The sequence below is a fragment of the Lepidochelys kempii genome, chromosome 2, assembly GCF_965140285.1.
Source record: "Lepidochelys kempii isolate rLepKem1 chromosome 2, rLepKem1.hap1, whole genome shotgun sequence".
Taxonomy (NCBI): domain Eukaryota; kingdom Metazoa; phylum Chordata; order Testudines; family Cheloniidae; genus Lepidochelys; species Lepidochelys kempii.
The window spans coordinates 13822800-13839281 of record NC_136381.1 but is presented as its reverse complement, the minus strand read 5'-3'; positions in this window follow the sequence as shown (position 1 = coordinate 13839281).

The following is a 16482-nucleotide window of genomic DNA, read 5'->3' as shown; positions in this document are numbered from 1 at the left end:
TGGATATAGCAAAAATTCCACTGCCACTCAGTAGAAAACCAGTCATATATCAGAGTTGTGCTGTGACATATGCACTCAGCTGAGACACAAGAGGGGTAAAAAGTGTTTGCAAAATGGGGAAGGTACAAAAACTATGACAAAAAACGTTGGTGGGAGAAGAGGGAAGGTCAGAGCCTGACTGACAGTTTCAAAGGGGCTCAGGTTCCTTTTGGCCACCCCCCTAATCTATTTACCTCTTTGTGAATACCTGAAGAAGGGAGAGAGAATAAAATCAGTTCAGTGGGATCCCAAAGGAAAGGGAAAGGGCCAAATGGGAGCAGAGCAGTGGTGTAACCTAACCTCCACCCCACACTTCAGAATGTATATACCTTAATAACTACCATTTGGTACATCCCAAAGTCAGACCAGAGAACCCTGCTGTGCACAAGTGTCTCTGAAATTCAAAGTTCAATGTCATCCCTAAAAGGCTAGTTGGTAGCAGCCACCAGTGGTGGAAGGACTGAAGTCCAGCGGAGGTGATTAAATCTCTCCATCCTTTTTCAATACCAAATCTATGGACTAGACTCACAAAAGGCCTAGGTGCCTAATTGCCACTTTAGGCACCTAGATCACAGAATCAGGCCCCACTGGGATTCACAAAACCCCTGCTCAGCCTCCCGCAAACCCTGTTGGCACCGAAAACGGCCTGGCACCTAAGTGTGTGCCGTGGAAGTTCCCTAGGTGCCTATGGCTCTGCCTCTGAGCATGCGCAGCACAGCCCCAGGCAGCAGGTATCCAGCTGCCGAAGCTCCAGAGCAGTGCAGAAGCTGGGGGAAGATGGATGTTCCTCTGCCCAAGGCTATGTCTACACCACGGCTGGCAGTCGACCTGCGCTACGCAACTCCAGCTACATGAATAACATAGCTGGAGTCGACGTACCTTCGGTCGAGTTACCGCGTGGTCTACTCTCCCGTCAACTTACCTTACTCTTCTCGTCTGGGGTAGAGCACAGGGGTCGACTGGAGAGTGATCTGCTGTTGATTTGGCGGGTCTCCACTAGACTTGCTAAATCAACCCTGGTGGATTGATCTCAGAGCATCGATCCCGGCCGTAGTGTGGACATAGCCTAAGTTGCATGCGAAGCCCAATGTGTTAAGGGTGTGCAGACCTTGCCTCCTGGCTAAGGACTCTGTAGGCGAGTTCACAGAAAACAAGGGGGTTTGGGGCACTAATGGGACAGGTGGCAGATCTCACTTCAAATCCCTTCTCCCTCTCAGGTGTGGGGCAGACTTGAACCAAAGCTCTCCCACCTCCCAACCGCTGGCTAGAATGTATGAAGGAGGGCTGCTGCCATTGCCACCTCCTTGCAGAAATGGCTCAGGCACCGAATGCCAAGCAAGAGTTTACAGCTGAGAAGCCCAAGCAGAGGGAGGCGCCTTATTGCAGTCCAGACTTAGGCGCCTATCTTGGAGATAAGGGTGCGGCTTAGTCCGCACACTGCTCCCTGGCACCTCCCACTGGGTGGCTAAAGCGAGGAGCCACCTAGAATTCCAGCTTTTGTGAATCCCATTCTAAGGCCCCTATCTCTCCCTATTCACTGTGTGGGGAGCCAGGGAACTCAACTCAGGCCTTGTGAATCCCAGTGGGTTTCTAGGTGCCTAGAAGGTAGGCATGGGGATGCTTGTCTAAATTCCTTTGTGAATCTAGCTCTTGTGATTTAAATATATCTTATGTATTTATGCACGTAGTTGAGTGTTATGTATCAACTAGAGCTGCAGAAATTATTTGCAAAAATCCATTCATGTTCTGCATGGGAATTCAGTCTGAGCCTGATTTTGCCTCTTTCTGGCCATAAACATCCCCAAATATAGGTGTTTGGTCACCTACAAGCAATGTATGACCAGCTGTGTTCCCATATGCATTTATAACACAGTGCTACAGGGTTTAAGGGGTTTGAACTTGGATCTAAAAGCATGACCCACTACTGCTTTAGTTTAGTAACTCACAGCCCTTAACTCAAAGTCTGACTCATAAGCCTCAGTACCTGTGAACTAGCCACATGAGTTTTCCCTAGTCACCAGTTTAAGAATCATCAAACCAGGCAGCAAAAACAATGCCATATGATTGAGGTGCCAATCTTGCACTGTGGGTAATAAAGCAAATAATGGAAGTGAACAGTTTGACAGCAACCCACATGTGGAAAAAATATTTGTCCCATCTACTTAGTAAATCATTGTCATAGAATCATAGAATCATAACAGAATCATAGGACTGGAAGGGACCTCGAGAGATCATCTAGTCCAGTCCCCTGCACTCGTGGCAGGACTAAGTATTATCTGGACCATCCCTGACAAGTGTTTGTCTAACCTGCTCTTAAAATCTGCAATGATGGAGATTCCACAACCTCCCTAGGCAATTTATTCCAGTACTTAACCACCCTGACAGTTAGGAAGTTTTGTCTAATGTCCAACCTAAGCTGCCCTTGCTGCAATTTAAGCCCATTGTCCTATCTTCAGAAGTTAAGGAGAACAATTTTTCTCCCTCCTCCTTGTACCAACCTTTTATGTACTTTTTATGTAAATCTTAGACCTGGTCAAAAATGTAAAATCTCAAATTTAAACAAATGGGATTAAAATGTCACAATTTGTTCCCCTGTTTCCTTCACTAACTCTGATACTCTCGATATGAGTGGCAGAAAAGGAGGATTTCAGGAATGTTAAACGAGCATGTTCTATTGCAGAGAGCATTGTGTAGCTTGTGAGCAAGCTATTGCACTGATGCGGGCTCAGTACTTCATCTGTCTGCTACACAGTACAGATTCAGGGTCTATGTGTATGCATCGCCCAGCACAAGGAGGTCCTGACACTGGTTGGGACCCTTCGGTGCTATTGTAATGTCAGTAATAATCTGCATACTTATACTGTACTGCTCACCATGTTATGTGAAAGCCCAGGTCTGTCTCTGAAATATTTTCCAGATTGCTGCATAAGTGAATTTAATAAATTGCTTTCTGTGCAGTTGATTTTCTAAATCTGACCTTGTTTCTTTTATTTCGGGGTTGGACTAAATTTGGGGAGGGAGGGAACAGGTCAGAATTCTGTATCCTAGCCTATAAAGACATGCAAATACGCCACATTAAACACACCAAACCACAAATCATTGTGACTCTGGCAATACTGCAGAAGTTGTCTAATTATTTTGGCCTGGCTTATTAAGCACATTTGAAAATTGGCTGAATTGCTTGATTTGGTAAAAAATTACATGCTACATTTAATCAGCCCTCCTTTAAGGAACAAATGTCATTAAACACCACTTAATTAGCTGTTCCTACATTCCCACTGTGTGAAAAATTGTATCCTTGATGACTACAAAACATTTTTAAGGTCAAATGTGGTGAATAAAAATATCATTGAATGCCCTCTGGTAATAGACTACATAAAAGCGCAGCTCATTTCCATTAATTGAAAAGATTAGTTCTGTATCACAGTTAATCAGAATTTGATGGCTGCACTGTAAAGATTGAGCAGACCCAGTGTGGCTAAGTTTACAATTTTTTTTAGTTGTTTATAAGCATGCTGATTTGTTATGGTGCATAGAAATAAAAATGTCCTCTTGTGCTATTAACTTAGAATGCTGCCATATATTACACTGGTGGGGAGGAGGGGGGGGTTGAGAGACAGGCTTGGAGGAGGAGGGACAGACCCTGGAAAGAGGGAATTTGATAAACTCGCCGAAATCAATAAAATAATCCTCCCTCTTCTTCAATTTTTTTTTTTTTTTGCTCATGTGGTTACCCCCTTCTGCTGTCCACACACTGAATGACATCAGAGATCCATCCTTCCCCCTCCCATCACTGTTTCCCCACTATCTCCCCTCATTCCACCTCATGTAATCTATGTGTCTGGTATTCTCGCCTCATTATTTTACATAGATCTCTGGCACCTGTTTTATTCCTGTTCAAAAAGTACATCACGAGCCAGATTTTTGGCAAGCTGCAGCGTAACAGTCCATTAATCTCCATCACTGGCTCCATCCTCTCATGCCATGGTGGGCAACCTGCAGTCCACGGGCCCATCAGGGTAATCCACTGGTGGGCCCCAAGACCGTTTGTTTACACTGATCGTCCACAGGCACGGCTGCCTGCAGATCCCAGTGGCTGCGGTTCGCTGTTCCCAGCACTGCTGTAACGCATAAATCAAAGAGGAAAGAAGGGATAGCTCATTAGAATCTGATAACGCATCCAGATGTTATTTTTAGGTAGGAAGCTAAGGCAGGTGCTGTAGCCTGTGACAAAACTATCATTGTGCTCTAGGCAAGCTGTAAGATGGATGCCAGGCTAGCTCCTGGCAGAGAATCTCAACATAGATCATAGCGGCTTTGCAAGGAAACAATTTTCCTTGGCTCATCTGGCTGAACTGATACTACCTGGGGACCACAGCGATACCAGATCTAACCTTGGTGTGGACATAGACATTCGTGCACACACAGCAAGCCAATTTCTGATCTTCGACACATCCCCAGAACTCCCGTTGAAATCAGTGAGTTCATTATAGATACCTTGGTGCAGAATTTGTCCTGAAAGGCCTGATATTCAGTTGCTATGTTCCTGTGCTTGCAGCAAAGATGCAGCTGGAGATGGTGGTGGTGGTGGTGGGATGGTGGGGAAGATGGTTTAGCACTCCATATATTTGGGGGACCATGCAGGGGCCTACCTGGACAGTGGTATACAACAGAGCAGTCATAGGGCTGTTCTAACGTACACTGTGCTTCTCCTGCCTCCAGGGAATTAGAGAATATCCATAGTTCACCTGCTCCAAGCCATCACTGTGGTGGAGGCTGGAAGCAGGGCTGGGGTACCAGCTCTCACAGAAGTTGGAGAGGCTGTCTGCCCAAGAGGGATTCTCATGGGACTGTTTCTACTTACTTTACAGCCCTTAACAGATAAATCTATCAAGACTGTTCCTGTTTTTAGATTCCTCTTGAAGCCAGGCTCAGTTTGACTAGTAATGGCAAGAACAGCAGATGCAGACCTGCAGACATCTCTCCACTCCTACAATGATCAATACCCGCCACAGCATATCTTTCAAGATCCATGGGCCCTACCCATGCCTATCACAACATGTGGTGTACCTCATTTAGTGCACCAAATGCCTCAACACCAACTATGTGGGTGAAACCAGACAAGCGCAATGCTCTTGAATGAACTTACCCAGAAAAATAATAAAGGACAAAAACATATTGCCCACATGTGAACACTTTTCACAAAACGATCACTCAATATCTGACTGCTCCATCCTTATTCTCAAAGCACAACACCTTTGTCATAAAAATAAAGGGAAGGGTAAAATCCCTTTAAAAATCCCTCCTGGCCAGAGGAAAAGTCCTCTTACCTGTAAAGGGTTAAGAAGCTAAAGGTAACCTCACTGGCACCTGACCAAAATGACCAAAGAGGAGACAAGATACTTTCAAAAGCTGGGAGGAGGGAGAAAAACAAAGGGTCTGTGTCTGTCTCTGTGATGCTTTTGATGGAGATAGAACAGGAATGGAGTCTTAGAACTTAGTAAGTAATCTAGCTAGGTATGTGTTAGATTATGATTTCTTTAAATGGCTGAGAAAATAGCTGTGCTGAATAGAATGAATATTCCTGTCTGTGTGTCTTTTTTGTAACTTAAGGTTTTGCCTAGAGGGATTCTCTATGTTTCTAATCTAATTACCTTGTAAGGTATTTAACATCCTGATTTTACAGAGGTGATTCTTTTTTTTTACTTCTATTAAAAGTCTTCTTGTAAGGATACTGAATGCTTTTTCATTGTTCTAAGATCCAAGGGTTTGGGTCTGTGGTCACCTATGCAAATTGGTGAGGATTTTTACCAAACCTTCTCCGGGAAGTGGGGTGCAAGGGGTGGGAGGATTTTGGGGGGAAAGACGTGTCCAAACTCCGTTTTTTCAGGAACCCAGATAAAGTTTGGTGGTGGCACTGGAAATCCAAGGGCAAAGGGTAACATAATTTGTACCTTGAGGAAGTTTTAACCTCAGCTGGTAAAAGTAAGCTTAGGAGGTTTTCATGCAGGTCCCCACATCTGTACCCTAGAGTTCAGAGTGGGGAAGGAACCTTGACAACCTTCAAAAGAGGAGCCTGGGAGCTTAAATTTATACCTTTGCTAGACACTAAAAATTCTGGTCTTAATAAAGACACTGGATTTATGGCTTATTACAAGAATCTGGTTTCAGAGTAACAGCCGTGTTAGTCTGTATTCGCAAAAAGAAAAGGAGTACTTGTGGCACCTTAGAGACTAACCAATTTATTTGAGCATCTTTTAAACTTTCCACAGCATGCATCCGATGAAGTGAGCTGTAGCTCACGAAAGCTTATCCTCAAATAAATTGGTTAGTCTCTAAGGTGCCACAAGTCCTCCTTTTCTTTTCACAAGAATCTGTAACCTATCACCCCCCTTTTTCTGTCCTAAGACTGCAGAAGCATTAACAGGCCACTTCATATAGAACGGTCACTTAGAATATGTGTTAACTACTTGTACTAAATAACTTGTTCCACCTTGTATTTAGCTGTGACACTCTGGGTGCTTGCCTATACTTATCTTCCGTGATTCTATGACTCCATGATTCCATGATTAGGGCATGTTTACGCATACAGCACTGTATTGGCACAGCTGCCCGCTGAAGGGTGTCTGGTGAAGACTCTATGCAGACAGGAGTGAACTCTCCCATCCCCATAGTGCTGTCCACACTGGCACTTATGTTGGTGTAACTTATGTTGCTTGGAGGGTGGTTAATTCACACCCCTGAGCGACATACCTTCTGCTGATATAAGCGGTAATGTAGACATAGCCTTAAATTGCTGCAGCTGCATGGCTCTTGAGCATCAGTGAAGACACTACCTTCGTTGATGGGAGGGCTTCTCCCATAGGCATAGATAATCCACCTCCCCAAGAGGCAGTAGCTATGTCAATGGGAGAATTTTCCCATTGACCTAGTGCTGTCTACACTGGGGGTCATGTCTATTTAACTGTGTTGTTCTGCAGTGTGGATTTTTCACATCCCTCAGCAATGTAGTTATACCAACCTAATTTCCTAGTGTAGACCAGGCCTGAGTACCTTTCCCAGACCTAAAGAAGAGCTCTGTGTAGCTCGAAAGCTTAGTCTTTTTCACCAACAGAAGTTGGTCCAATAAAAGATATTATCTCACCGACTTTGTCTCTCTAATATCCTGGGATCAACAACGTACAACAACACTGCAAACAATTATTTTGGATGCTTGGGTTCAGCAATACCAGCTCCTTGAAATCTCACATCTGTGGTATCATTTTTTACACATAATCAAAATAGAACACTATAAAAATCAAATTTGCTTTTAAATATTTATGTTTTTTTTAACCTCCTGCATTTTCTTCAGGTTGGACTACATAACTTGGTATAACTCTGTTGCAGTCACTTTCACTTTCTTGTTCTCGTACACTAGCACCAGGGTGTTTTGTTTGGGTTCCAAACAAATCCAAACAGTCCAAAGCAGACTGTGAAGAGTTACAAAGTGATCTCACAAAACTGGGTGACTGGGTAGGTGAAATGCAAGGTTGATAAATGCACATTGGAGAACATAATCCTAACTATACATATAAAATGATGGGATCTAAGTTAGCTGTTGTCACTCAAGAAAGAGATCTTGGAGTCATTGTGGATAGTTCTCTGAAATTATCCACTCAATACGCAGTGGCAGTCAAAATTGTTAACAGAATGTTGGGAGTCATTAGGAAAGGGATAGATTATAGGACTGAAAATGTTATATTGCCTCTATATAAATCCTTGGTACACCCATATCTTGAATAAAGCGTAAAGATCTGGTTGCCCCATCTCAAAAAATATATATTGGAATTGGAAAAGGTACAGAAAAGGGCAACAAAAATGATTAGGGGAATGGAACAGCTTCCATATGAGGACCGGGACTTTTCAGCTTGGAAAAGAGATGACTAAGGGGGGATATGACAGAGGTCTATAAAATCATGATCAGGGTGGAGAAAGCAAATAAGGAAGTGTTATTTACTCCTTCTCATAACAGAAGAATTAGGGGTCACCAAATGAAATTAATAGGTAGCAGGTTTAAAACAAACACCAGGAAGTATTTCTTTACATAATGCACAGTCAACCTGTGGAACTCTTTGCCAGAGGATGTTGTGAATGTCAAGACTATAACAGGGTTCAAAAAAGAACTAGAAAAGTTCATGGAAGCTAGGTCCATCAATGGCTATTAGCCAGGATGGGCCGGGATGCAAAATAATGCTCTGAAATATCCTGGGCCTCTGCTTGCCAGAAGCTGGGAATGGGCGAGAGGGGATGTACCACTTGAAAATTACTGGTCTGTTCATTCCCTCTGAAGCACCTGGCATTGACCACTGTTGGAAGACAGGATACTGCACTAGATGGAGCATTCTTGGTCTGACCCAGTATGGCCATTCTTATGTTATGTTCCCAGAGCTGCAGAGAAAAGTTAAAGTCTAAAAATTAATTTAATGAAATAATAAAGCTTTGCTGTTCACATTGTACATTGTGACCTCATGAGAGGTGTTTTTTTTTTTTTTTTTTGGTAATGCATATAGAGTACTATTCACTATCAAAGTACTGAAGAAGCATCATTGTGTTTTGTATGGTGCATAACAAAGTTAAAATATTGTACAAATGCTAACTATTATATGAAAAAAATAAAACCTAACTTGTGGGTCTTAACCATGTGGCAGCATTCCATTAATGGAGATCTTCTAGACTCTTCTAATCTTCCTTTCAACAATCTCATCTCAAAAGAAGTTCTCATTAGTAAACGTATTTCTTTAACTTAAATTAAATGGGAGTATTTTGAAGACCCTGTCCTTACCCGTCACTTTAATCTGAAGACCTTGTATTTTTTTTCAGTCTCCATCAGGAGATCACGTAATGAAATGGAGTTTAGCTTAAAAGAAACGGATTTTTTTCCTACTTGGATATTTCTTTTAAAAAAAATAAAAGGGGTGTTTATCCTAATTTGCTTGCACTGCTGCTTTTCTGACTATTTCTCCTGGGAAATTCACAGAAGGGTTTCCCCATACTTTGCTGGATGCAAGCATAGAGTTTAGGCTTAGAGTGATGAAGTCTCTGTGGCTTCCTTAGATTAAAAATGGTCTATTTAATTAATTTATCCAAATAGTTTTATTAGCACTAGAGATATGGGCAATTATGAAGGCTACCTAGTTAGGTTAAAATAGGAGCCTTAGGAGACTTTCACCACCTTTTTTGGTTGTTTGGGAAAATTTGGTTAAAGACTCTCCTACCTCCCTAAAAATGAGAACACGCCACAAGAAGGGTGAAATAGGTTACAGGGTTTTGCTTCAAGAAGGTTTGATACCCATGGTTACTGGAAGAGTCCAATGGCCTGGTGGGAATCTTACAGGTTTGGACAGTTCATGTAAACTTCCAAATGCTCACTGGATACTTGTCCCATTGGGTAACCTGAAAATAGGCACCAAGGTTCCGAGTTGCCTAAATTTTCACAATCGTATTTCTAAGTAGGTGCTATTACATTGAAATAAAAGACTTAAATTCACTGATGATTCTGACAAATGGGACATGCTGACCATGGAAGCTGAGATGGTATTTCTCATAAGTAATTTTTTTTAAAGAATGACGGTTCATAGGTAATGTCCCAAAGTATATACAATCAGCTCTGTGAAATGAGCTGCTGGCCACACTTCAGTTTCTAGGGGAGAAGAACTAGATATTATTATTTACTTGTATTGCAGTAGTGGTTAGAAGCCTCAGTCATAGACCAGGACCCTGTTGTCCTAGGTGCTGTACAAACACATAACAAAAAGATGACTGGCACCCTTGACTGGCGCTCAGCCTCAGCAGAGAGGCCAAAGACTGAATGGACATGAAGAATGAATTACCCCAAGTAGTCATCCCTCCAGGTCATGGTGAAGGCATGTTGATGTACTGTGAGGAAAGCTTACACTGGTATTATTCATGCTGTTCCTGTTCTATGGTTAAATACTTGCACTCTTCACTTTTCAGAGATGTCAATCCAGCACCTTCCACTAGAGCTAAATTAGAATTAAAAATAAAACAGGCCAGAACTTGTTATTGAATTAATTTTCACACACAATTTAAAGAAAAAAAATCCTTGATGTTTGTATCTCTTTACATATTTGACATACAGATAGATAGATTTGACACACAGAACTCTGCCAATGTGATTTGATTTAGTGGATGAAAAGTCCAGGCATTTGGTCAAGTAACTGAAATTAAAGGCCAGCCCCTTGATCAGCACCTAGGTGAGATTCTCCAATCTGACCCAGATGTGGCTGGTATGCGACCAGAGGAGAGCAGACAGGCTTTTTTTGGCACCAGTTCTAGCTCATTCTCACATCATAAGAGACAGTACCTGTCTTATAAGCTAATTTTTAAACCAGATTCAACAAGTTCATGCAATAATTATGGCCACCTTTTTACACAGACTATGTGTGGACATAATTTGTAGGGACCAAGGTTTGGGGTGACTTTTAGATAAATGAACATACCAACAGCAGGTCTCCAGATTGCCTGCCTCAGATGTGATTCATCCCTAGGAAAGGGCAAAGTGTTTCCACTGCTGTCTACACTCAAGGAGGCCAGGCACAGTCATCATTCCCTTTGGTAGCTCCATAGTAGCTTCATCAGAGGGGCCTGCTAAGGGGATGCATCGAGGGGGGCATTCACATTCACCCCTATGCAAATGGCCCATCTGCCACTCAAAACAGCACTTGAGTGGTACGTTGGCCTTGTGCAGGCCCTCTGCATGAGATGTATTTAAATACAAGTCAACAAATTACCCTGCTGCCTTAATCGAGCAGCCTTCCTGGTGGCCTGTGGGGTATGTGTCTGCATGCCTGGGCATCAGGCAGCATGTAGCTTCTTTAGTCTAGCCTGGCACTTAAGGCCCTGTATCCTGCTTTATCTAGCCCATTAACAAGAATGTTTAATGGAACTGTACAGCTTAGAAGACAGTGCTTTATCACTTGAGCCTCAAAGGCATTTGTTATGGAAAAATATAAGCAAAATGTGATCTTTGGATCACTCTGGGGTCTAATGGGCATTATGAAACCCCGTGAAACATATTTGCCTTGTGATAAGCAAACTAACACTCCTTTTCAATATTATTACTGGGTTACTTCCCGAGAGCAATTATTTCTTACTAATTCTGTACAACGGACAGATTTTTCAGTGGCAAGCATAGCTGATTTATCTTTATTTTATGTTAAGGATTGCAGTAGGTTTGAAGACTGGTTTATTTTGGCTGCATTAATATGGGCAGCATCACTTGGTCTCATGATTAAGTATTCATTACTGGCTATAAATTACTCTTTCTTTGCTCTGGATAATAACAGATTTTTTTCACCCCGCTATATGTGAATTATGAAAGATAGTTATTTCTTTAATCTCCAGCATATCTTGCTATGAAAGGGTTTATGCGTTTAATTCTCCTGGTTCAGGGAAGAAGTGATCTTTTTAAGACAAACTAGGATGAATGAATAACTGCTGTCAGAAATCTCTTTTTTAACATACCTTTATAAGAAAAAAATCAAATCAGAGATCTATATTTTGCCTTATTGTCTTAAAAGTAAAATTCAAATGGATGTACAAATATATTTGAAAGAGACAATGAAAACAATAATATATATATAAATTCAGTATCTTCTGAAAAGAGCAGATAGACGTTACCCTTTCACATTGTTTTTGTAAGGATAGCCTTCATGTTAAGGCATTAGACTAGGCTGCAGAAGACCCTGGGTTCAGTTCCTGGTTGCCAGTGTGATGTTGGGCAAGTCATATATTCTCTGTGCCTCAATTTTCCATAATTAAAATTGAGATAATAATACTTCCATACCTCACAGGGATGTCATCAGTTTGAATTCATTAACATTTGTGAGGTGTTTAGTTATTGCCTAGATGAGTGGTTGGATAGATATTGTCAACAAATTCAGGATGACATTTTGGCAATGTTTTTTTTTTATTATAGCAGATTAAATGTTCAGGTTTTTTTGTGCTATGACTTGATGTATATCCAGAAATGTGTCCTGATGCTGCTTGCTGGCTTGTGCCCCATGATAGTGTCCATTCTTTTTCTTACCTGAAAAATGAATTTGTCCATTTTAGAATCACACATGTTCACCCCTGGGCAGAATCCCTCAGTGACAAGGCATCACTCACAGTCTTTTCCCCAGGACTCTAATGTCTGGGAAAATGAGGGGCCTTTGCCAGAACAGCCCTGATGTTCAAAAAACATGTAGGTTTTACCTATGAACATGGTTTACCTATGTTCCTCCAGTTTGATGCTACCTTTGAATCACAGGCTCACACCAGCCAATAATTTTCAAAATAAAATAATATATAAGAGATTGTTACAGAATACATAAGAACAGCTATACTGCATCAGACCAATGGTCCACCTAGCTAAGTATCCTGTTTTCTGACGGTGGCCAATGCCAGTGGCTTCAGAGGGAATGAACAGAACGTAACAACCACTGTGAATTCACTACTTTAGCTGCACACCAAGGACTTTCCCTCGAACATGGAGGTTAATTGATACAGCTAGTCTTAACATGACATGCCCATTCCAGAATTCAAAGAAGACCATTATGCAAATACTGTAGGTAACATACTGTTCTATTAAAATTCCAGATGTCAGCTTTGCTAAAGGAAGCCATCGACACGTCACGATTTTGTTAAGAACATTTTTCTTGCAGATCCATTTAAGATGCAACATTACATTGCCCTTTGTGACAGGTAATGCAATATTACATTAAGTATAAAATAAATCAAAACTAGATGTACTTGCTTGGATTACTAGGATCCCTAATGGCATTTCAGGGGAAAATATGCCAAAATCTATGGCTACCTAATGTCTCTGGTTACTCCAGCATTGCATCTCTGCTGTCCTCTTCTATCCAGGGTAAATGAGTAAAACTTTAAGAAATGTAAAGTTTGTGTGTGTTGGGTAGCTCACAAAGAGTTTCCCCTCCCCACTTGCTCATCCCATGAGAAGGCCGGTCACAATTTCACTTCCTGTGCTAGGGTGAAATGGAACCCCGAGTGGGTCAAGGCCAATGCACCACTTCCCTGTACCGACCTGCCGAATGGGACCAGCCTGTAGCATGTGAGGATGCTCAGAGACATTCTACCTCCCTGAGGTAGTACAGAGCTCTCCCTGAGGCAACACAGTCCCATATCAAACCAGACACAAGCTGGTGACTCTCACCTGTGATTCAGCCAAGAAAGGTTTTAGTATACATTCTGCTGGCTTAAAACCTTATCAACTACTTTCTGTCCAAAACGGATTTTCTCTCTCAGTGAAAAGGAGAGCACGAGTTAGATAAATATAGCTGTCTTTAAGCCAATGATAACCTGACAAAATGAATTTGCTAATAGATAACCAGTATGCTTGGTTTGCTACTTGCCGTTGGGTGGATACCTGTAATTAGTAGGAAGATATCTGTTTTGGGACTAATGTATACCCCTAGGAAATAAGAAAAATGCCATTAAAAATGATGGATCTCTTTTAGGATTGGTGCAAGTGGTTTGAACTGTAATACTTAAACTTGATGATTTATACTAGCAGAATACTGAAGCTGCATAAAATGAACCCCATTTTGAACCTGCTGTTTTGTTAGCAACTGAAATGATAAATATGAAAGTCTTTATGATCGACTAGTTTATTATGGTCTCTTCTCAGAGTTTTGGAAGTACTCTTGTTTTTCCATCAACTTTATTAGTAATAATTAATTAATTAATTAATATTTTATTATTATTATTATTTGCAGTGTGGTAACAGAGAATATTCTGCTTCTTTGTTGATCCATTAGCTCTTGAAAAGTAATAGATGAAGGAGAAGAAATAATAGATGGGGAATAAGTTATGGACATTCAAAATATATGGAACATAAGACCAGGTGTGTACGTTGGCATAGCCCCATTTAAGCCAATTGAATTACATCTGTTTACATCCACTGAGGATCTGGCTCTCCCGATTTAGCTTTGGGTGTGCCTGGATGTACTTAAATGTGGGGATGTAATCTGAAATTGAGGCAAGTCAAATACTTACATTACTAGCTGCACAGTAGGATCCAATATTTGTGTTTGTGCAAAATGTGCCCTAACACCTTGTGACGTGACAGGGCAGAGCGGCCCCATACTGGTACCGCAGGGGTTAACCCCTCCTTCCTGGCAGAGGAAGCCCCGCCCCGGAAGCCCTGCTGGGCATGCTCCAACTGGAGGCTAGGTATAAAAGCCTGCAAAGCTGCTCAGTCTGAGCTGACCACCGGAGAAGGACGCGCGCCTCCAGCTCCCGAGGAGGGACAGCCAACGATCCAGGGGCCAGCCAAGCCGAGAAGCACCCTGCGTCCCAGACGGAGGTCTCGACAGGAGGGAATGGACTGGAGGACACCCCTCCCCTTCCCTCCCCTCCCCCCCAGAGAGGAGAACATGACGTTGAGGGTAGGAAGTGACCCAGGGGAACTTTAGAGACAAGCAGGGTTAAAACCGCACTGACACTCGGCGTGTTGTGGGGAGAATCCCGCCGAGCTAAGCGCAAGGGGAAACCCTGCCGATAGGCGAGCCCTGGGTCAGGACTCGGTGGAGAGGGCGGGCCCGGTTCCCCTACCAATCCAGCCACTAGGTTGCACTTCCCTGCCTGAGGGGGGCAAGGCTATGGACTCTGGCCGTTGGGCTACACTGCCCTCAATGGGTGAGTTATATAGACTCTGGCCATTGGGCCACACTACTCTGATATGTGGGGCGAGTTGTATGGACTCTGGTCGCTGGGCCACACTGCCCTGATACTCGGGGCGAGTTGTATGGACTCTGGCCGCTGGGCCACACTGCTCTGATATGCGGGGTGAGTTATATGGACTCTGACCATTAGGCCACACTGCCCTGATACTCGGGGCGAGCTGTATGGATTCTGGCTGCTGGGCCACACTGCCCTGATACTCAGGGAGAGTTATATGGACTTGGCTGGTGGGTCACGCTGCCCTGATACTTGGGGTGCGACACATGGACTCTGATCATTAGGGCCCTCTACCCCGACCAAGGGGCAAGCATGGGGAAACCGGCCACTGGGCCACATCGGGACGCCCTTAAAGGGACAGGCATGGGAACTTTAGAGTGGTAAAGCCCCGACATCCCATCCACCTATTTATGCAAAAATTGCAAGTGGCCATTTTCTGCATGTGCATGTGAAGTTCCTAGTCACAGAGAGTTGTGAGTACAAATTGTTCAGCTGAGTTTGTACATTGGAATGATAAAAAGAAATTGGTTATCTTAGTATTGTAACTAAAAACTCTTATGGCACCAGAAGACACTCTAGCCGCTTTCATATGTTGAATGGATTCAACAATTATCCTGTTGTGACCATTGAAAAAAGCTTCATATACAACAAGCAGGATCAGGTAGATATCTTGAACCATTGCAGGAAACTTTCTGAAGGGTACAAATGGTGAAGCTGATTCTAATCTCATACTGGTTTTACTTTGGTACACCTCCATTGACTTTAAAGGAAGTGCATCTGATTTACAACAAGTAAAGATGTTCTGGATCAGGCACAATAATGATGAGGAACAGAAGAATTATTTTAGATAACCCAAGGGAATGCAATGTATAATGGAATAACAGCTCTAATGTAGGGCCAGTTCTGATACCCTGACTTACACTGACTAGTACCTTACGCCTTGAGCGTTCACATTGAATAAGGAACTACTATTCAATGTGAGTGAGAACATCGGAATCTGACCCAGAGGTGACAGAGCCCTTTTGAACTGTCTTGTCTGGTCTCCTGCATCTAGGAATGTAGGAAGGACTCTATACTACTATTTCCATAATTGCATTTAACTTCTCTTTGAATGTTTCTTGTGACTGTACCTTATAACTGTCTCCTTAGATAACCTGTTCCAGAGGCTGCCTTGCAACTCTTTTACTTAGAGCATGGAAAACTTTGAGAAGCACTATAATTAGACAAAAATCTCAGTCTTTAAGGGGTGTAAATCAGTGGAGCCACCCCAATTCCCATCAGCTGAAGGTCTGGTTCTATTAGTTTACATTCATGAGGGTGACCACGTGGAGAGCTTTTCTGCCATTTTGCATCCCTCCGATGTATTGCTCCAATCCATTGTCAAAGGATCATTCCCATGATAATGTATTGCTGTGCTTATGCCATTAAAGTGACTTTGCCTGCGGACACATTAAGCAATTCATCTTTAGACAGATGAACTGTAACAGCAATGACCTCCACACCTGTGGTATGAAGAAGAATATGGAGAAGAATGAGAGATGGATAGAAGGGGAGGGCAATGGACGAATCTATGCAGCTATCAAGCTGGATATGGAATAAAGGAAGAAGTTACAACAAGATGCATGGGAAGTGACTTTAAAAGGAAAGTTAGATTAGGAGTATCATAGGATGTCATAAAAAGAGCATACAGGCACTTTTCCC